Genomic DNA, 21670 nt, shown 5'->3' with positions numbered 1-21670 from the left:
AGCACATCCCAAACTCATTCTGTCTGATGATGGAAAACAAGTGCGTCATCGCCGTCATGGAGACATAAAGATGATTGCTCCTGACAACAGGGAGAGATTCTCTCCATGTGTTGGTGTCTTAGGAAAACAAAGCTTATCTTCAGGAAGGTTCTACTATGAGGTTCAGGTTAACGGGAAGACTAAGTGGGAACTAGGATTGGCCAGAGAGTCCATCGACAGGAAGGGAGACGACAAACTGAGTCCCAACGAGGGTTACTGGACAATAGGCTCTAATTATGGGAATGTTTACTGGGTTAATGCCGACCCTGCTGTCCCCCTCCCTGTAAGAGAGGAGCTCCAGAAAGTGGGAGTGTTTGTGGATTATGAGGAGGGTCTGGTCTCCTTTTATGACGCCAAGGCCAGAGTTCATCTCTACTCTTTCACTGGCTGCACCTTCACTGAGAAACTCTTTTCCTTCTTCAGTCCATGTCTTAATTATGGCGGTAGAAACTCTGCTCCTCTGATCATCTCTCCTGTCAACATGGACGCTGGTCTCAGTGGGGACGGAGGGAACGTGTCCCCTCTGACATCAAAAAGAAGAAGAACGTGAAGTTGTCCCTGCAGTAAATTATTCAGGAATAAATTATGCACGTCCTATATATTAAAATATGCTTAAGGATGTGTGGTGTCTCGATGGTAAATCACCGCCCAGGTAAGAATACCCCCGGAGGCCAGCAGAGGCAGAGAGACAGGAGAGGGACACTGGGAGTGGTTTTGGAAGCCAGGTATATTCCCCGCCACCTGTTGGACCAGCTGAGATGCGCGTCACCAGTGTTCACCCATTAGGGAGACCGCAAGTACAAAACTGAGTCCTCTCTGCCTCAGAACAGATCACACTCCGGGGGGTGAGGAAGCACGTTACGAGACTGCTAGGGCGGTGAGTCGAGAACCACTAATTCACATGTCATTCTATGCCACTATGTGAATTGTCATGCTGACACCTCTGTCTTATTCCCCCCAGGCTAATACGGAGCGCACGCTACACGCGCACTGGGAGCGCGCCTGTCACTTATAGCGCAACTACACAAACCCGAAGGAATATGAAGAGGAACCTGAACTGATACGGACGGTGGGAAAAAGGAGTGACAGGATCGCTGCCCGAGTACCCCAGCTTTGAGAGAGACCTTGTTGGATCGAATAGTGACTGACCGTGTCAGCTATTCTGTACTGACCGTCCCCTCTCCCCAGTACAGTCCAGAGACGAGGTCCCGCGACTGACTGCCCAACCGCCCCACCTAGGGGTAGAGACTAAGATAATCCTCGCTGGAGAAACCCTATCAGTGTCCCTCTATACTTTTCTAAATAAAAACGCCTTGGAATAGGCAACTGTTCCTCTGACTCCTGGGTTTTGTGTGCCAGTCACCACAAATGGTGGAGCATGCGGGCATGACTGGTTCACGTTAAAAAAAAAAAAAAAAAAAAGAGAAAAAAAAGAAAACACGCATTATGGAGCAGAACAACGCTATTGCCGCCCTGATGCAGAACCAGGCTGAATTACAGGCGGCCGTGCACCAGATGGCACAGAGCCTACGACGAGATAATGTCGCCGGCCGACCCCCGGGGGATGTGCTCTCGAAACTGACGACCCAAGACGATATCTCGGCCTACCTCGAGCTCTTCGAGCGGATAGCCGCCCGAGAGCGATGGCCGGTTGCAGACTGGGGATCCATAATCTCCGGCTTCCTGACTGGAGAGCCGCAACAGGTATGCTGTGACCTGACACTCGCAGAGGCCCGTGATTATCAGAGACTGAAAGCCGCTGTGCTAGCCAGCCAGGGCAACAGCCTCCCCGCCCGGGCTCAAAAATTCCACAATTGGACATATTCCATTCACCAGCCACCCCGCGCCCAGGTCGCCGCACTCACGCGCCTCACCGGCAAATGGCTAATCGCAGACGGTGACATGCCATGGATGGAGAGGGTGGTCATCGATAAATGCATACGTGCTCTGCCACCAGAGGCTCGACAGCACGTCGCACAGGTGAGCCCCGGCTCCGCCGACAGGTTGGTGGAAATATTAGAAAATTGGCAAGTCACCCGTGACATGATGAAACACACGCGCACCGAGGCACCCAAACCCGCCACCGAGGAGCGGTCTGGCCGAGACCGCCGCCAGTCCAAAGGGCCGCCACAAGGCCAGCCACCACAGGGCCGTGGTGGCGGTTCCGACCGGTCCCCTCGAGCAGACAAGCCCCGGAAGTGCTACGTATGTGGGAGAATAGACCACATCGCTTGGGCCTGCCCCGAGCGAGACCGTGACGTTTCCATGGCCAGCGTGTCCTCGGAGAGCAACCGCCCCACGTTACACACCCAGAGCGAGCAGGGCCAACAATTCACTATCCCTGTGAAAATCGATGGCACCGATGCACAAGCCATTCTGGACTCTGGAAGTGCGGTCACGCTCGTGCGCGCGGACCTGGCCGGACCGCTAAGCCCTGAGACTGTCCCCGTCACCTGCGTCCACGGGGACGTGCGCCACTACCCCACAGCAGCGGTGCGTATCCAGACGCCCCGAGGGGATGCCGTGGTGGCAGCTGGCGTCGTTCCAGAACTACCGGTCCCCCTCCTCCTAGGCTACGATTGCTCGATCTTCGAGCGCTACTGGAACCCGGGACGACGAGCAGAGCGACCCCGTAGACAACGCCGGACCCGCCGGCGCCACCCACCGACCGCGCCGCGGGCCGCCTACCCCGCATTCCGTGGCCTCAACGAGGAAGCTCCGAGCGACGGCTCGGCCCGAGCAGGAAATCGAGCGCTCTCGAGCTCTTCCGACTCCAGCCAGCCGAATAGCCCCGAAGATGACCGAGACGCGCCGGGCTATGAACCCCGCTCCACAGAGAGCCCGGACCCCTTCGCAGAGTTCCCGACCGCCGAGCAGAGAGAGACCCCGTCCCGTGGCGAGTACGCCACCCTCCAGTGGGAGGATCCTAACCTCCGCGGCGCCCGGGAGCAAGTGTCTACTATCGATGGCCAACTCTGCGATGGGGTGAGTGAAATAGTTACTCCTTATTTCGCTGTGAAACGAGGGCTATTGTACCGGGGGGTAAAGAGCCGCGACGGCCGCGTCATAGAACAGCTATTAGTGCCAAAGCCATACGTGAGCCGTGTACTATATTTAGCCCACTCTCACCAACTAGGTGCTCATCTGGGAGTCCAAAAAACACACGATCGTGTACTAGACCGCTTTTATTGGCCAGGCGTGAAGAAAGCCATAGAAGATTATTGCAGGAGCTGTCCGGAGTGCCAACTAACCGCTCCACGCCCCTCACAGCGCAACCCACTTATCCCACTACCCATTATCGAGGTACCGTTCTCTCGCATTGCCGTGGACATTGTGGGCCCGCTGCCTAAAACGAACCGGGGCCACAGATACATCCTAGTAATCCTAGATTACGCTACTCGGTACCCCGAGGCGATACCGTTACGCGCTGCCACGGCTAAAGCCGTGGCGCACGAACTCCTCATGTTGATTAGCCGGGTGGGGATCCCGGATTCCGTCCTTTCGGATCAGGGCACCTGTTTCATGGCTCAAGTCATCACGCAGCTATATAAGTGGCTAAAAATAAAGCGAATTAAAACGTCTGTTTATCACCCCGAGACCGACGGGCTCGTAGAACGCTTTAATCAGACATTAAAGAAAATGTTGAAGAAACTACCCGATATCGATGGCAAGGACTGGGACAAGCTGCTTCCATATGTGATGTTTGCTATACGTGAAGTTCCCCAGGCCTCTACAGGGTTTTCCCCATTCGAGCTGCTCTACGGACGACAGCCGCGCGGATTATTGGACCTGGCACGAGAGGCCTGGGAGAGCGAGCCATCCCCACACAGGAGCGTGATCGATCACGTAGAGCAAATGCAGGCGCGAGCCAAGAGGATTTGGCCGCTTGTCAGAGAGCACATGAAGCAGGCACAGCAGGCCCAGTGCCGCGTCTACAACCGTGGGGCCACGCAGAGGGAATTCCAGGTGGGTGATAAAGTGCTAGTATTAATCCCCACGTCGGAATGTAAATTCCTAGCTAAATGGCAGGGGCCATATGAGGTTGTGGAGAAGACGGGAGCCGTCAATTACAAGGTGCGACGGCCCGGCCGCCGAAAAGGAGAGATTATTTATCACGTAAATCTATTAAAAAGATGGCAGCAGCCTGAAGAGATGCCCCTGCCCGCCTTGTTGAACTCTATCTCTCCTCAGAATATCGCCGAGGTCCCCATCGGCGGGGACTTGTCCCCCAGTCAGACCCAGGACGTGAAGGAGCTCCTCGGCCGGTACCGAGACCGCTTCTCCGAAATCCCCGGCCGCACCCACGTCATACGCCATGACATCATCACTGAGCCAGGGAAAATAGTGAGACAACGCCCATATCGCATCCCGGAGGCCCGGCGGCTCGCGATCCGCGACGAGGTCAAAAAGATGTTGGAGTTAGGAGTAATCGAGGAGTCCTTCAGCCCTTGGTCCAGTCCCATTGTCATTGTGCCCAAGCCGGACGGCTCCCTCCGGTTCTGTAACGATTTTAGGAAGCTGAACGAGGTGTCGCTCTTCGACGCGTATCCCATGCCGAGGTCCGACGAATTGGTGGACCGGCTGGGACCGGCCCGTTTCGTCTCGACGTTGGACCTCACTAAAGGATACTGGCAAGTGGGCCTCACCGACCGAGCCAAGGCGAAGACAGCGTTCGCCACCCCCGACGGGTTATTTCACTACACAGTGCTGCCCTTCGGTGTCCATGGAGCCCCAGCCACGTTCCAGCGGCTCATGGACCGGGTCCTGAGACCCCATCGGTCCTATAGCGCCGCCTACCTGGACGACATAATAGTCCACTCCGAGACCTGGAGCCAACATCTGGTACATCTGGCGGCTGTCCTAGGCGCCCTGCGCAAAGCCGCGCTAACCGCCAACGCAAAGAAATGCCAGATCGGCCTAACAGAAACGGACTATCTCGGCCACACGATTGGCCGTGGCTTCATCAAACCCCAGTGCAAGAAGGTGGAGAGGATACGGGACTGGCCCCGCCCCGTCAACAAAAAGCAGGTGAAATCGTTCTTAGGTTTAATGGCATATTATCAAAAATTTATTAACAATTTCGCTACTGTTGCAGCCCCACTCTTTGAGCTGACGCGCAAGAGCCTCCCACACACAGTGAGGTGGAACCCCGAGGCGGAGGGGGCATTCCAACAGCTCAAAGCCGCTCTGTGCGCGGAACCCGTCTTAAAGGCGCCGGACTTCTCTAAGCCCTTCCTGCTGCACACGGACGCATCAGGGACGGGGCTTGGAGCGGTCCTCTCGCAAACCTTCGGAGAAGAAGAACACCCGATCACGTTCATTAGTCGCAAGTTACTGGATCATGAAAAGAACTATGCGACCGTGGAAAAGGAGTGTCTGGCCATAAAGTGGGCCGTGCACCACTTACGCTACTACCTCTGGGGCAGGTCATTCACACTCATCACTGACCATGCCCCCCTCAAATGGATGTCCACTAACAAGGACAAGAATGCTCGCGTCACGCGCTGGTTCCTGGAGCTGCAGGACTACAGGTTCAAAGTGGAGCACAGGCCGGGACGAAGCATCCCCCACGCAGACGCTCTATCCAGGCGGTACGAGGAGGAGGAAGAGCCGCCCACGCCGAGCAAACGCTTAGGGGGAGGGATATGTGGTGTCTCGATGGTAAATCACCGCCCAGGTAAGAATACCCCCGGAGGCCAGCAGAGGCAGAGAGACAGGAGAGGGACACTGGGAGTGGTTTTGGAAGCCAGGTATATTCCCCGCCACCTGTTGGACCAGCTGAGATGCGCGTCACCAGTGTTCACCCATTAGGGAGACCGCAAGTACAAAACTGAGTCCTCTCTGCCTCAGAACAGATCACACTCCGGGGGGTGAGGAAGCACGTTACGAGACTGCTAGGGCGGTGAGTCGAGAACCACTAATTCACATGTCATTCTATGCCACTATGTGAATTGTCATGCTGACACCTCTGTCTTATTCCCCCCAGGCTAATACGGAGCGCACGCTACACGCGCACTGGGAGCGCGCCTGTCACTTATAGCGCAACTACACAAACCCGAAGGAATATGAAGAGGAACCTGAACTGATACGGACGGTGGGAAAAAGGAGTGACAGGATCGCTGCCCGAGTACCCCAGCTTTGAGAGAGACCTTGTTGGATCGAATAGTGACTGACCGTGTCAGCTATTCGGTACTGACCGTCCCCTCTCCCCAGTACAGTCCAGAGACGAGGTCCCGCGACTGACTGCCCAACCGCCCCACCTAGGGGTAGAGACTAAGATAATCCTCGCTGGAGAAACCCTATCAGTGTCCCTCTATACTTTTCTAAATAAAAACGCCTTGGAATAGGCAACTGTTCCTCTGACTCCTGGGTTTTGTGTGCCAGTCACCACAGATGTGTTACGGCCTAGGTGACCTAGGTGTGAACCTCTATAGTAAGCCACCGCTTTGGGCCACGGGCCCACGGCCACTAGAGGGCCACACCCTTTATTTGTGTGGTTGCCCTTATAGGGAAAACAGACCATAGTAATTGCCCATTTAGCAATCCCAAAAACAGTTTTAGTTTCATTATTCCGCCCCTTGTGACGTCATGTGGTTCAATACATCACCATCATACTGTACCTAGCAACCATACTGTTCAATTTCCCAGAATTATACCGTACTTTAGTTTCTTAATGTACTGTAAGTAAGGGCTCAAGTAGCAAGCCCACAAAATAAACTAGAAAATGTATCTTCATTCCCGCCCCCTGTTTTCATTGGCTACTGGGCTGTGACATCATAGGGGTCAATACATCATCATGTTTTTATTGGCTACTGGGCTGTGACTTCATGGGGTCAATACATCATCATGTTTTCATTGGCTACTGGGCTGTGACGTCATGGGGTCAGTACATCATATAGCGAGATACTTGTTGTATTGATATATTGTATTGTATGTATTGTTTATCTGTATATGTTTGTCTTTCATTTTCTGTTTTTGTTGCTTGTGCTGTACAATTTACTTGAATTGTCTGTATCATATTTCTTCTTAATAAAAAAAAGTAGCGAGATACTCAAGCCCACACTGTTTCTTCAGGAGCAATTAGATATTATATAAACCTTATGTTACACAAATGTATCCAAAAGTCAGAGATATTTTTGTGCACAGCTGCATTCTGGTACCATACCAGGCATTAGCTTTAGAAACGGGTAATTTATTGGTACTCCTGAGGAGGACAGAGTGTGTTTAGTGTGTGATTTGAAAGAAATTGAAAATTAAATTATTTTTTGTTTTACTGCCCATTATATGAAGAATTAAGACATGTATTATTTTGTAAAATGACAACCTGTGTTAACTCTATCTATCTATCTATCTATCTATCTATCTATCTATCTATCTATCTATCTAATGTCCCCCATTCCAAAATGTGCGTTGTTATTTTAATATGGAATTAAACAAACATATTTCTTAAGAACAGAATTATGTTATAATAAGCCCACTTACACATGGAGGGATGTTTTTCAGTATTGGTATTAGGGCTTGTGTGTTTGTGTGTGCCTCGACAAAGCTGGGCGGTAGAGTATGCTATCTGCTTGCCGGTTGTGGTGGGCCAAATGTCAGGGCCGAAATGTTGACCTTTTGAGAACCATTTTACGCTCTCAAGAGTTACATTATTGTTAAACATCTGCATTACTTAATTTACAAGAAGTCTACACAATCCAATGTTTGCCTGTTATCTCTCCTATGATACCAACATGGCAGGGAGGCTAATGTCAGGGAGGCTAATGTCATCAAATGGTGGTCCGTCCGTGGCTCAAATAGCATATGAAAAAGGACTAGAGGATAAATTAGGCTCACAGTTGACTAATTGATTGATTGATTGAAGAATTTATTAACAGTTTGCAGAATTACAGTACATTTCAAGCACAAACTCAATACAAAGGCTGTTAACTGTGAGTGGACGACCCAATTAAGCATTACACTTGTTTCCAACAGGGTCCACCATGTTCAAATCATCAAAACATTTAGAGACGTACAAATAGACACTTCTATAGACAGAACAGGAATTCATCAAAAAGGAATTCATCAAAAAGGAGGTAAAAAGGGAAAAGAAATATATACAGTGAGGGGAAAGAAGGGGGGGGCGGGGGGGGGATTCAGATTTTACGGGGGCCAGTTTCGAATTGCAGCCATCCGTAGGTGCCCTTTGAGAGCGGTTTTGAAGGAGTCAAGGGATTCGCATGTCTTAATGACAGTTGGTAGGGCGTTCCACATTTTGGTGGCATAGGAGCGAAAAGAATTTAGTCCCTTGTTTGTGCCGAATCTGGGTTGTACATGGTTCGTTGCACTCCCTCTGGTGTTGTGGGTGTGGACTTCGTTAACATTTAGGAAGTATCTAGACAGGTACATGGGTATCTTGGTGGTGTATCGAATCTTGTGGACCAGACCCATTGCAAGATGCTGTACTCTGTCGTCGACCCTAAGCCATTCCAGCCTGTCGAAGTGGGCAGGGGTGAGGTGGGTTCGGGGGGCTAGATCAAGTAGGAGCCTGACCAGTTTGTTTTGGGAAGTCTGGAGCCTGGTTTTAAGGGCCTTTGAGGTGCTGTGGTACCAGGAGGTGCATGCATAGTCAAAGAAACCCTGTACAAGGGCTCCTGTTAAGGTCTTCAAGGTGTTTTTGTTGACCAGTGAGGAGATCCTGTAGAGGAATCTTGTTCTATGGTTGACTTTTTTGATTACGTTGGTGGCCATTTTATCACCGGAAAGATTAGCCTCCAGGATGGAACCTAGGTAGGTAATTTCATCTTTACGTGTGATAACATTGTCACCCACTCTAACCAAGAAGCCATTTGCCTTGCTGAGATTACTAATAGAGCCAAAGAGAATGGATTCAGTTTTTCCCAGGTGTAAAGATAGTTTGTTATCAGCGAGCCAGGTGCAGATTCTACCGAGTTCAGAGCTGAGGGCATTTTCAACCTGCAGTTTGTCCGAGACCAGCAGTGCTGAGTCATCTGCGAACAGGAACAAGTTGCAGTCACAGGCTGAAGTCATGTCGTTTACATATATTAGGAACAGTAGAGGCCCTAGTATGCTTCCTTGTGGAACGCCACAGCTCACTGGGAGGGGGGTGGACAGTGTTCCGTTCACTTCCACCATCTGTTCTCTCCCCTCCAGGTAGGATTGCATCCAGCTCACTGATGTGCTATCGAAACCAATTGCTTTTAGCTTGTTAACCAGTATGGAGTGGTTCACGGTGTCAAAAGCCTTTTGGAGGTCCAGCATGACCATGCCGCAGTATTTGCCAGCGTCCACCTCTTGTTTGATGTGGTCGCTCAAATAGAGAAGGCATGTGTCAGTGGAGTGGGATGTTCTGAAGCCAGATTGGAACTCGTACAATAATTTATTAGTGGCAAGATACTTTTCAACCTGTTCATAGACTATTTTTTCCATCACTTTCGAGATGGAACTAAGAATAGAAATAGGGCGGTAGTTGCCGGGGTCTAATTTACTCCCTTTCTTGTGCAAGGGGGTTACTTTGGCCAGTTTGAAATCTTGGGGGACCTGTCCCTGTTTGATGGAGAGGTTTACTATGTGGGTGATGATTGGAGCTATAGAGATGGCTGAGTCTCTGAGAAATTTGGAGGGAATGTTGTCATGGCCTGTGGCCTTGTGGGGTTGGAGGGCACTCAGTTTCTTAATTACCTCATCAGTTGTTACCATAACTAGTTTAAAATCGTCTTTACAAACACCTAGGTTTTTGTAGAAGGTTGTAATGTGCTCTACACCAAAGAGCCCAGAGTGGGAGGGCAGTTTGTTAACCAGAGTTGTTGCTATGTTTGTAAAGAAGATATTCAAGTAGTTGGCCACATCAAGGTTGTCAGTGATGAGAGTGTTGTCAGATTTGATGTTTATGTTCGAAAATCTGGTTTTTAGTTTCTGACCATAGCTTAGTTGATTGTTTAGTAGCTTCCAGAGCTCATGAGGATTGTTTTTGTTTTCCTGAGCTTTATCATTAATGAAGTTACTTTTAGCTGATTTGGTCATGGCAGTTACACTGTTTCGTAGTTTGATTCGTTGTGTATTTAGGTTGTTCAAACGAGCTTGGCGAACACTGTCGAAGCGCTTGGCTAGCTTTGACTTGCATTTTAGAACTTCAGAGCATTTTTTGTCTCTGGCTTTCATTGCAGCCAGTATGTCCGAATTCATCCATGGTTCCGAGCGGGTTTTGCCCCTGGTGGTTCTCAAAGGAGCCATGTTGTTCAGTACTGATGTAAATTTGGTTTTGAAGCCAAGCCAAGCTTCTTCGACAAGTGTGCTTTTAAGCTCATCGGACCAATCCAGACTCTCCAATACTTGGTTAAAGACCTCACTAGAGTAGGTTTTGAGGTCCCTTGATATGACTGTTTTGTGGCAGCCGGTCTTAAGTTTTTGTATTTTGCGGGTACAGAATATCATAAAATGATCACTAAGCCTACATACAATAACCCCTTTCTTGGAGATTCTGGATTTGTCCGAGGACAGAATGAGATCAATGACAGTTTGAGTAGAATCACACACTCTAGTGGGTTGGGTAATTAGCTGACTGACACTATGTAGATCACAGAACTTACTGAATGACTTAAACACAGGTGCTTCCTTACGTTGCATGTCTGTATTGTAGTCGCCAATCAGGATTTTCTCTACACATTCCTCCTCAGCTAAGCACCCCTCAAGTATATCATAGAACCCATGTTGGTCAGGCGGTCTGTAGACGGTGCCCACTAATACTGATTTAGCTTTTTTGAAAATTAATTCAACCCACACAGTTTCAATTTCATCATGCTGTAAGTCAGTACGAGTAACATATTCAGTGTCTTTGTGAATATACATACACACGCCACCACCATGCCTGTTTCTGTCGTTTCTGATCAAAGAATAGTTCTCTATTTCAACTTCTGGGTCTTTGGTTGACTCATCAAGTTTGGTTTCAGAGAAGCTAATGATGTTAATCAATCAATCAATCAATTGCCCCCATGTCAAAAACCCCTAGAAAACCCATTCCCCTATACCCTTTACTGCCTTGTAACCAGACAGTGGCCTTGTGGTTAGAGTGTCCGCCCTGAAACTGGGAGGTTGGGGTTCGATCCCCGGCCGGGTCATACCAAAGACTAAAAATGGGACTCAATCTCGTCCTGCTGGCACTCAGCATCAATGGGTTGGATTGGGGGGTCAAATCTACTAATCAAATGATTCCCGAGCGTGGCACGGCTGCGGCTCACCTCTCCAAGAGATGGGTCAAATGCGGAGAACAAATTCCACTGCTGTAACGTGTGTGACAAATAGTACGACTTTGACTTTTGACTCCGGGAGCAGAGATGGGATGTTGTGTGCTCCCCTTCACAAAACATTGAAGCCGAACTCTGTAAATGGAATATATTAAATGTCACTAATTAAAATATATCCCCATATAATGAAAATGAATGATCAAAGCATCAACATTAACTCAATAACACATTTTGTTTGAGGTTTTCTTACCAAGGACTACTAGGATATATACACACCTCAAATCAGGCTTCTGACCAAACATGATCGAGACCTCAAACCTGGTCACCCCTTTTATGCACCGACTACCCTTAAAGGGGCAGACTTGACCTGTGTTGGGATGCTTGTAGATCTGTTATTCTCGCTGATAAGTTTCTCTATTCCCCACAAATATTTGCCAATAGGGATGATAGGGTTCATGTGGTGGAAAAAAATATGCAACTTTCAAATTGCAGAAATAAGAAATGGCACTGACTGGAGTGATGACATGCGGTGATGTGCAATTACATGAAATAGTAGCAAAACAGTAGCCAGGACACAAACATCAGAGCAACCGGAGCTGGTAAGAATCCCAGGAGAAACTAAAGTAAAGTGAACATAGTTTGTTAGGCTGGTATAGTTCTAAAACGCTTGTATCGTCAATTACTTTGGTAAGCGAGCACACATGTGTGCCAACTCTGGCACCCATTTAGGCCGATTCTAAAAAAAATGTCTTCTAAATCCTAAACGTTTTCTGAAAAACCCATGTTTCTATGTCAGTGGTGCTCAACCTTTCCCATGTTAAGGACCCCCAGAATTATCTGTATTTGGCCGCGGACCCCCATCTGAAAATATGTTGTTCCAGGGACCTCACCCAGAAGTAAAGATTTGAGTTAAAAATGTTCGCTGTGAAAGAATAGCCTATATATTCGGCACTTGGCACTCAGTGCCGCGCTATGAGCTTGTAGATCTGCTATTTTTCAACAGCTAAAGCATAACATAATGCTTAAAACACCAAAAGGGGTTCCCGTCCTGAACGTTTAAAAAAAAACAATCACAATGCAGTGGTAGCTGCATGGAAAAGGCAAGCAACTGAAAAAATGCATTTCTTTGGGGAAGATTGGGTGATCTACTTTGGTTTAACCACAAGCAATCATTCAAATTAATCATTTCCTTTGACCTACATTGAGAATTTGAGATATATTTTCTTCTGAACAAATCTCGGACAAAGCTTTCTGAAAGCCACTGAACTAGGGTTCTCAACCTGTGGGTCGCGACCCACCATGGGGGGGGGGGTCGCCAAATCATTTTGGGGGGTCCCCGAATTATTATTATTATTATTTTTTGCAACTGAATGGCTGGAAAATGGAATTTAAGAGTTTACATATAGTACACATAGTACATGCATACATTTTCCTTAATGATTATATCTGGTTTCAGTATTCATTTATGATATATTTTCTCTATTAAGGTTATTTTTGCAGTCAGTTTGTATTGGGGTTGGGGAGGGGGGCGGGAAGGGGCGGGAAGGGGCGGGGGTCGCGAGACATGGCCAAAGCATTTCCGGGGGTCTCCGTCCAAAAACGTTGAGAACTTCTGAACTAGGCTATAGTTAACATAGGTCAACCATTCTGTTAAGCAACGATACCGTGATGGAGAACAAGACAGTGATTTACCAACTCGCCCCGGCACAGCCTGGTATTCCTAAAGTATAACCTAAGTAAATTATGCTTAAACGGTTAAACCTAACCTTATTCCTAACCTTATATCCTCAGAAAAACTATGCCTGAACCTAACCCTGTACCTAAACTTAACCTCAGTAAAACTATGCCTAAACCTAACCCTATACCTAAACTTAACCTCATGCCTAAACCTAACCCTATACCTAAACTCAACCTCAGTAAAACTATGCCTAAACCTAACCCTATACCTAAACTCAACCTCAGTAAAACTATGCCTAAACCTAACCCTATACCTAAACTTAACCTCAGTAAAACTATGCCTAACCCTATTTCTAACCTTATTCTCAGTAAAACATAATAAAGAATACAAGAACCGCGGTCGGTGCGGTCGGCGGAACAAAATCGAGGGGCGAGATGGTTTAGGGGCGACCGTACCTGTTACCGTTGGCACCTGTATTTCCACAATTACTTAAACGCACACACGCACACACACACGCACACACACACACACACATTTCGACGTATATACATACCAGAACACCGTACTCATTGTGCTGAACTAAATGATGCCCTTGAGAGATCTTGCAGTAACAAATACAAACATGCAATAACTTCTCAGTGTTTACACAGTTGAGAGGAGAATTCTCAGTGGTATTAGTTTGGGCGGACAAAGATCAGGGGTCTGGCATCCTAAAACGTTCATCACAAAGTTGTGCTGTGTGTGTGTGTGTGTGTGTGTGTGTGTGTGTGTGTGTGTGTGTGTGTGTGTCTTACAACACACACATCACACGCATGACACAGTCATTATTTAAAAATGGACCATGCAGTTTATGTTTTTATATTGCTGGAAGAGGAACACAACTCTTCCATGGATAGAGTTTACTGGTCTATAGGCGAGCAGTAAATTGTAAGCTACACTCTAGTTGTAAAGTTACAATAATACAGCTAGACGTGGACATGTCCTCCATCAATATAACACGTTGCTCCGGATGCAGTGTGGTTTTTGGCAGCACATTTTGATTTTAGTTTTAGTCATAGTCTTTTGAATATAGTTTTTATTTAGTTTTAGTCACATTTTAGTTACCTGGAATGTGTTAGTGTTAGTCTAGTTTTAGTCGACTAAATGTCATGAGATTTTAGTCGACTAAATCTAGTTGATTTAGTCGACTAAAATGGGTTTTGGCGGGCCTTGTCTGTATAATGCATTATAAACATACTTATAAGGCATTATAATCCGCTTATAACACTGTTTAATTATTGTTATTAAACTCAATAAACTCAATACTTCATAACAACAACACATTGTATAATGAATTTATGAGGTCGAGTATAATAATATGTAATAATTGCTGGAGAGAGATATGCTACTTTACAAGGATCATAGTGTATGATAATTGCCATAGTTGTAATACATAATGTTATATTGCATTATAGTGCATTCATTATAGTGTGATTATAAGTCAAGAAGAAGTAAGCAGAAACATTTTCTGTTGTTCTTTCATGAATTGAATGCTACTTGTTTTACTTTATAGCACTCAATGACCACTATAACAGTGATTAGTATGCATTATATAGTTATTATAATGTATTAGAAATACTAGACCTGTACGTGCCCGTCGGCTACCGGTCTACTTGAGAACGATGGAACTTGGGAACATAATAATACCCGTTGTCAACTTGTCATGGCACCCATTTTAACTACCTGTATCTGTCTGTGTCCCTTTTGTGCCCATACTGTATATGGAGATCTCTGTATCTGTCTGTCTGACTGTGCCTGAAGAGTGCAAACTGACTGTGAAAAGTGTACTGGTTAAGTAATCAATTGGCAGGTGTGGGGTTGCCATGGCAATCAATTGGCTGAGGCAGAGGCTGGGAATTGCACAGGTGGGGGGACTTAGGCTGATTAGGCCCACTGGCAGAGCCTGACCAGAGCCTTTTGTGGTGGTTCTGGAGAACCGTGGGTCAGACCGACTCGATACCTGGCACTGCACTCCCTGTGGGGGTGTGGAACGCGTGTGTCGAATGTGAAGTCGGTGGGGCAAACGGTTCTCGAGTTACGTGCATTACAACGGTACACACACACACACATGCACGCACGCAGACACACACACTGAGACATGGCGCATTTATAGTAGGATTTCAATTATAATAAAACCATGATCCTGGCCAAAAGAAAAAGCCTGTGCCTGGTAAATAATATTAATATTAATATATATAGCCTATTATGATGTGACCGTATTTGAAATTATAAAAGGCTTTGTTTTGTGATGTTTGTAGTTCTTCCATTTATCCCTCATTTCTTAATCAACATTTGCACAGATACGTTTCCTAATATTCTGTGTTACTAATCAGATCCCTGGCACCGTCAGGAGGGTGAATTGTGTTCCAGTTGTGTGCTTGCCCATCAACTTGAGCAAGGCACTTTATCCCCAAATGTTAGGGAGGGGCATCGTACCGAGGGGTGCCTCTTCCCCAGTGTTGTTTTCGTCGACTAAAACTAAGACGAAAAATGTTCGTCGATTACCTTTTTCCACTGACGAAAACTAAACTGGAAACTAAATGAAAACTAAGCTATGATGACTAAAACTAAGACTAAATATACTGACAATTTCGTCAACAAATAAAAACTAGACTAAAATGTTAGGAAAAGAATAGTGGACAAGAGATCCAGTATAAGTCATTTTACACTTGGTTGCATGCTGAAAATAGCAGATCTACAAGCACACAATGCAACGCGTTGCGGTGTGACACGTTGCAATAAGCCTATCTCACAGAATTTCCCCGCCCCCTTTTTACGCCCCCTTTCGGGACTAGTGGTGATAGCGTGACGTCACTCCATAGACACTACATGTACATGTTAACAGACGTTATTTAAGAAGTCTACAACTTTTGTTTTCTCAAGGTAAGGTTTGTTCTATCTGTTCGAGCTGATTTACCATCTTGTTTGCTTCATAATAATATTGGTCTGTCACATTTTTACATTAGGAAATGTACTTAGATTCTCCAGAGAAAAAAACGTGTAAATGCTAATGTTAAATGACACCACTATTTACCGGAAGTGGGCGTGGAAAGCGGGCTGTGAGATAGGCCTATCGGCTGAGGCAGAGGCTGGAAATTGCACATGTGAAAGGAGTTGGCCTCATTAGGCCCACTGGCAGAGCCTAACCAGAGCCTTTTGTGGTGGTTCTGGAGAATGTGAAGTCGGTGTGTCAAACGGTTCTCGAGTTACGTGTATTACAACCGTACACACACGTACGCACGCAGAGACGTGGCGCATTTATAGTAGGATGTCCAATAATGAGTGACTTAACTTAGATTGAATTTAACTTGACTCAACCTTTTAACCCTGGCTTCACGAGCTTGTGCATGTCGTAGGCGAAAATTGTCCAAGAAGTTCTAAAAGCTCCCACGTTGTCTACTTGTAGGTCAATTATTTTCACTATTCATCGTATACGAAGAAATATGAATTATCGCTTGAATCAAATGAACACATTTTCACCAATTAACTGCAGCCTTCTCCTCCCACTTGTGCAACTCCACACGTATCATCTCCTTACCATTATCCTCCTGTGTGTACATACAGTACAATACTTATACATATTATGGTGTCAGGTTGGGATGATCACCAAGGCAAACAAAGTTTGGCGAGTTCCGCTTGCTTTGGTTGCAGCATCAGCCGCCCACGCCCGGGACCCTTATGAGCGGCGAGGGCCCAGGGCCCTAAGTCACAGCGGAGCCCGCCTAGTCAAGTTCCCACAGCCTTCCCCCTGGCTGGCTGGCTGCACTCTGTTCCAAGAACACAGCAAATCCCACTTTTTTCCCACTGTCCCCATTTCTATGTACGGGTCTGGTGCATGCGTCATGCGCGCGTGCGTGGGCGTGTGACGCGTGTGTGTGTTTGTAATTGTGGACATGTTTGTGCAAATCTGTATAGGCCTAATAGTTCTGAGAGACACAGGTAGAGCGAGAGTGGGTTCAGCTATACATGAGTATAAGTCTTGGTAGTGGTGATAGCAGGATGTACACCTTTCACATAAGGAAGTCATGTACACACACAGTGACATGCAGAGATGCTGAACTTAATGCTTAGTTGCACACCAATGTCGACCACTGTGAGGTTGAGGGGCTATAATCCTCGGCCGAGTTTTACCAAAGACTATAAATTTGGTCAGGGAAAATATCACAACAGCTCAACGGTTGAGCACTGACTTGGTTGAGCCTCAACCAAGGCAGTGTAGGTCTTCGTTTTACACATCATGGACAGAGGAGACTAGTTTATAGGGCATTTGGCTCAAAGCGTCATCAGGTTCACTCCTCAACACATGACGATTAGGTATTAGAGGATTTGTTTTTGAATTAGGCTCAGACGTCTGTGTTACAGCCAAAAAACATTTGATTCCCTGAATGTCGTAAACAGTCATGCTTGCTGCATGGTTAGTCACTCCTGCTTACGCCATCCCCAACCTTTAGTCCTTAAAATATAATGATGTCCATGGGGTTACAGTAGGCCAAATCATAATACAGTTTAAGTATCCTAAGCCTCATCATCAAATGACGTTTCTACTTTTCCACAGAATTTACATATTGAGCTTTGAATAATACCCCACACTGAAATATTACTGTTACTGTAAGTAAAGCCATTTATGAAATGTGTTGTAAATGCTCTAACCCATAAGGGATGTCAGGTAATTCCCCCTAGCTATTACAGTGGCCTATATTTCTTGAAACACACGCACACGCGCACACTCACACGCACACACACACACACACACACACACACACACACACACACACACACACACACACACACACACACACACACACACACAGACTCAATGGCTAAGCCATGCAGTATATATTTTAGTGGTGCTTTTAATGTTGTATTTTGTTGTACACTGCCACCTTCTGACAACAGGTATTATAGCATCCTACCTACAGTATTTTCACTAAAGTGTCAGTGCATGGTTCGACAATAAAAGTATAATTTGTTAGTTTAAGGATTCACAATACCGTATTTAACAATAATTTAGGCAATAGGAACTTATATCTATCTTACTCTTTTCTCTCTAGCTTTTTTTGCCTTTATATTCCTATCTACCAGGAATACATCAGCTGCATGCAATTAGCCCTTCACTAAATCCCACCCCAAAAAGCGATTGTCCAATGCCAATCCAAATAGTTTAGCAACGGTTGCTATGCAGGTCAAGCTTTCTTCGCTGCTAACGTGCCTATTGGACAAGGATGGGTTGGGGAGGAACTTAGTGAAGGGCTAATTGGGGTTTACAACTCATTTTCACTCACTTTGTAAAAATGTTTTGTTACTTATAAGGTGCCTTATAAGTAAAATGGACTTACCGTACTTACAAATGCAAGAAGGGGAGCAGTGAGAGCGCGACACACACACACACACACACACACACACACACACACACACACACACACACACACACACACACACACACACACACACACACACACACACACACACACACACACACACACACACAGATAACTCACTGTTGAATTATTAGTGGAATGATGGAACCACAACTTTATTAACTTCTATCTGTACAGAAAAAACATTGTCACTCACCGCGTGCATGCAAAGCAGTATTGCGTTAACAATTAAAAACACAATACAAACCGAACAATATATATATAATATATATATATATACCATAATCATGGAGCTTCAAAAAAATAAATCAATCAATCCATATTATTACAAAAAATAAACTCCTGAGATGACACACACACACACATACATATAAATACAATACAATATGTTGTTAAGTTACTTATAACATCTTATTGGTGATGGATACTCCGGCGGGTTGAAATACGGTCCCGTTACAATACGTGCTAGAGACCAGTGGTGGAACGTAAGTACATCTATACTTAAGTACTTATAAGTACAATGTTGAGGTATTTGTACTTTTACTTGAGTATTTCCAATGTCCAATAATTTGACTTCTACTCCACACTATACACCTCGGATCCAAGTATTGTAGCCTACTTTTACGCTACATTAATTAGAAAACCACTTTAAGTTACTACTTTGTATAGATTTGGATTCTTATTACAAAACATACATTAAACCCTATATACATTTCGGCCATTTGAAAATAGCCCCGATCTACAAGCTCACAATGTGTCGCGATGCAGCACATTGTGAGCTTGTAGATCGGCTATATTTTCTAAAGATTTTTTTATACATTTGAAATTTTGAATTGAGACATTCTTGCACTATAGTATACTTCAAGTACGTTTTGATGCCAAATTGCCAATACGTTTGTATACTTTGACTCGATGTGGGTCTACATTTTGAATTGCGGACTTTTTACTTGTAACAGAGTTATTCCCACATTGCAGTACTGATACTTTAAAGGTATATTCAGTGATTTCACCCTACTATAGAGTGTGCTGACCATATAAGGAGTTCCTCCCTGTCCCCAGGGGTCAAAAAAACGTAGGTTTCGTTTTTGGCTAGGTGGCCCAGCCTTCATCCAATCAGGATAGAGAGGGGCCTTCCGCACACGGGCATTGGTGTGCGTGCTGTTGGCCTGTTGCGTGTCCCCCCACTGTAGTGTGTGCATGTGCACATCTTGTTACCAAATCACTGAATGCTCCTTTAACTTAAGTAAAAACATTTTAAGTACTTGTTTCCACCACTGCCAGAGACACTGATTTATTTTACACATACAGACCTGAAAGGCAACAACTTTAGGTGAAGATGACGACCACTGACCAGCCAATGGATTTACAGTGTGCTCCGGGTTGGTGGCCGAGGTTTTACAGTCTTACTGAGCATTACAATAATTCCTGCATGTATACAGTTTGCCTGTTATCTCTCCTAACGGTAAATACAGCATGGACGAAATCCTCATCCAACAATAACCAAAGTTGTCATAGGGGTGAGTTATCCAGTATTCCCAAGAGACGGACAGCTCGCCCTAGTAACACCTGGGGAAGTATTTGTGTCAAAACAACAACAACAACAGCAACCAACTTCATATATGAATAATTATGCTGTCCAATATGCAACCCGGAGCACATTTATCAGGATCCCAAATGTAGGAGAGTAAGAGTAAGGTACTTAAACAGGAGCATAATATTATAGAGGTACTGTATGTATGGATGATATACTATCTATTATATTTTATTTATAATATGAGTGACAGCACTCTGGTGGTCAAGTCGAGGTGTTATTGCAACAACGCTCTCAAATCTCAATGTCTTTTATAATGAGGATAATCAAGAAACCACACCACTGATAAGAGCTACACAGAGAGGCGAAACACCGGAGAATCACCTGGTCACAGCTACAAACACGGACGTCCGGGTCACTATTTGAAATGGATTCAGTCACTTCATTGGAATTGATTATTAAAAATGTTGCCTGGCCACACCGGAACAAATCCGATTGTTCCCCCCCCCCCCCAAAGTGCAACAATACATCACATACACACTAATCGATATACACTATCTCTATAGTCATGTGATCAACATGGATCTGTCCCAATTCCCATATTCCATCCCGATTGGCTAAGATTGCCTTCCAAAGCATTCAGGATTGGTCAGTTTTGAACAAAATGCCAAAAATCATGAACACAACGTGCAATTTCCCCCGAAATTTCACACATTCCCACTAGGCCGAGGCAGGGACGGATTAACCCCCATGAGGGCCCCTGGGCCGATAATGTTTTTGGGGCCCCCATAGCGCGTGAGCACGCAACATTTTTGTGTTTTTTCGTGTTTTTATCATCTTTATGACCTAAATTTAACTAAATCAATGGCCAATTTCAGGGCCTCAAACCCAGTTCTGCGCAATCCAGTTTCCTTGAAGGGCCCCTGAGAGCCAAGGGCCCCTGGGCCACGGCCCCACTGGCCCAATGGCTAATTTGGCCCTGGGCCGAGGAAGATTTGTTGAATTTGTTCGGGGGGAAATTTCTGAAAATGCCTGCACTTAAAAACAAATCCACCCAATCTTCTTCATGCTCTCGGAGTGGACAGACACTCAAAGCAACTGAAAGTATTTCAGACAGCGCCTGACCCCCATGGTCTGCACAGCTAAAACATATAGCTGTGAGAAAACAACAGCTTCACGATAAGGCTACAACATCTACAGAGAGAGAGAGAGAGAAAGAGAGAGAGAGAGAGAGTGCGCAAAAAGCATGCAATACGGATGTGTATAATACAGGAAACTCCCGTTAAACTTTCCAACAAACTCTGGTAAACTCCCGAATTGTACCATCACACCTGTATATCACCGTATATGCCTGCTAAACTTGAGGTTTACGGGCAAATCTAGTGCCCATAATTGCCCGTTAACTCCTCTTTTCACGCAGTGAGAGAGAGAGAGAGAGAGAGAGGGAGAGAGAGAGAGGCAACGTAGGGTAACTCAACATTGATAGAAGTCCTTTCTGCTCCAGAGACATCACACTGAGTCACATGGAGGAGCCTTCATGCATAACAATTGAACACAGATGAACATACTACTATATCCACCTCACTCACACGGCAACAAACTGCAAGGCTTTCGGACGAAAGGGGGGGGCTACGAAATATGGCTCTGCGCTGATGAGCGCAGTAGTCAGTCAGTCGCTGAAGACCAGAGACACAATAACGTTGGCCATCTTCATTTTTGGAACATGTAGCCTATATCCTACCGAGCAAAGTCTGGGCAGTTC

This window comes from Electrona antarctica (genome assembly GCF_951216825.1).
Source record: "Electrona antarctica genome assembly, chromosome: 9".
NCBI classification, from domain to species: domain Eukaryota; kingdom Metazoa; phylum Chordata; class Actinopteri; order Myctophiformes; family Myctophidae; genus Electrona; species Electrona antarctica.
The sequence above is the reverse complement of the archived record's forward strand: the minus strand, read 5'-3'. Positions refer to the sequence as shown.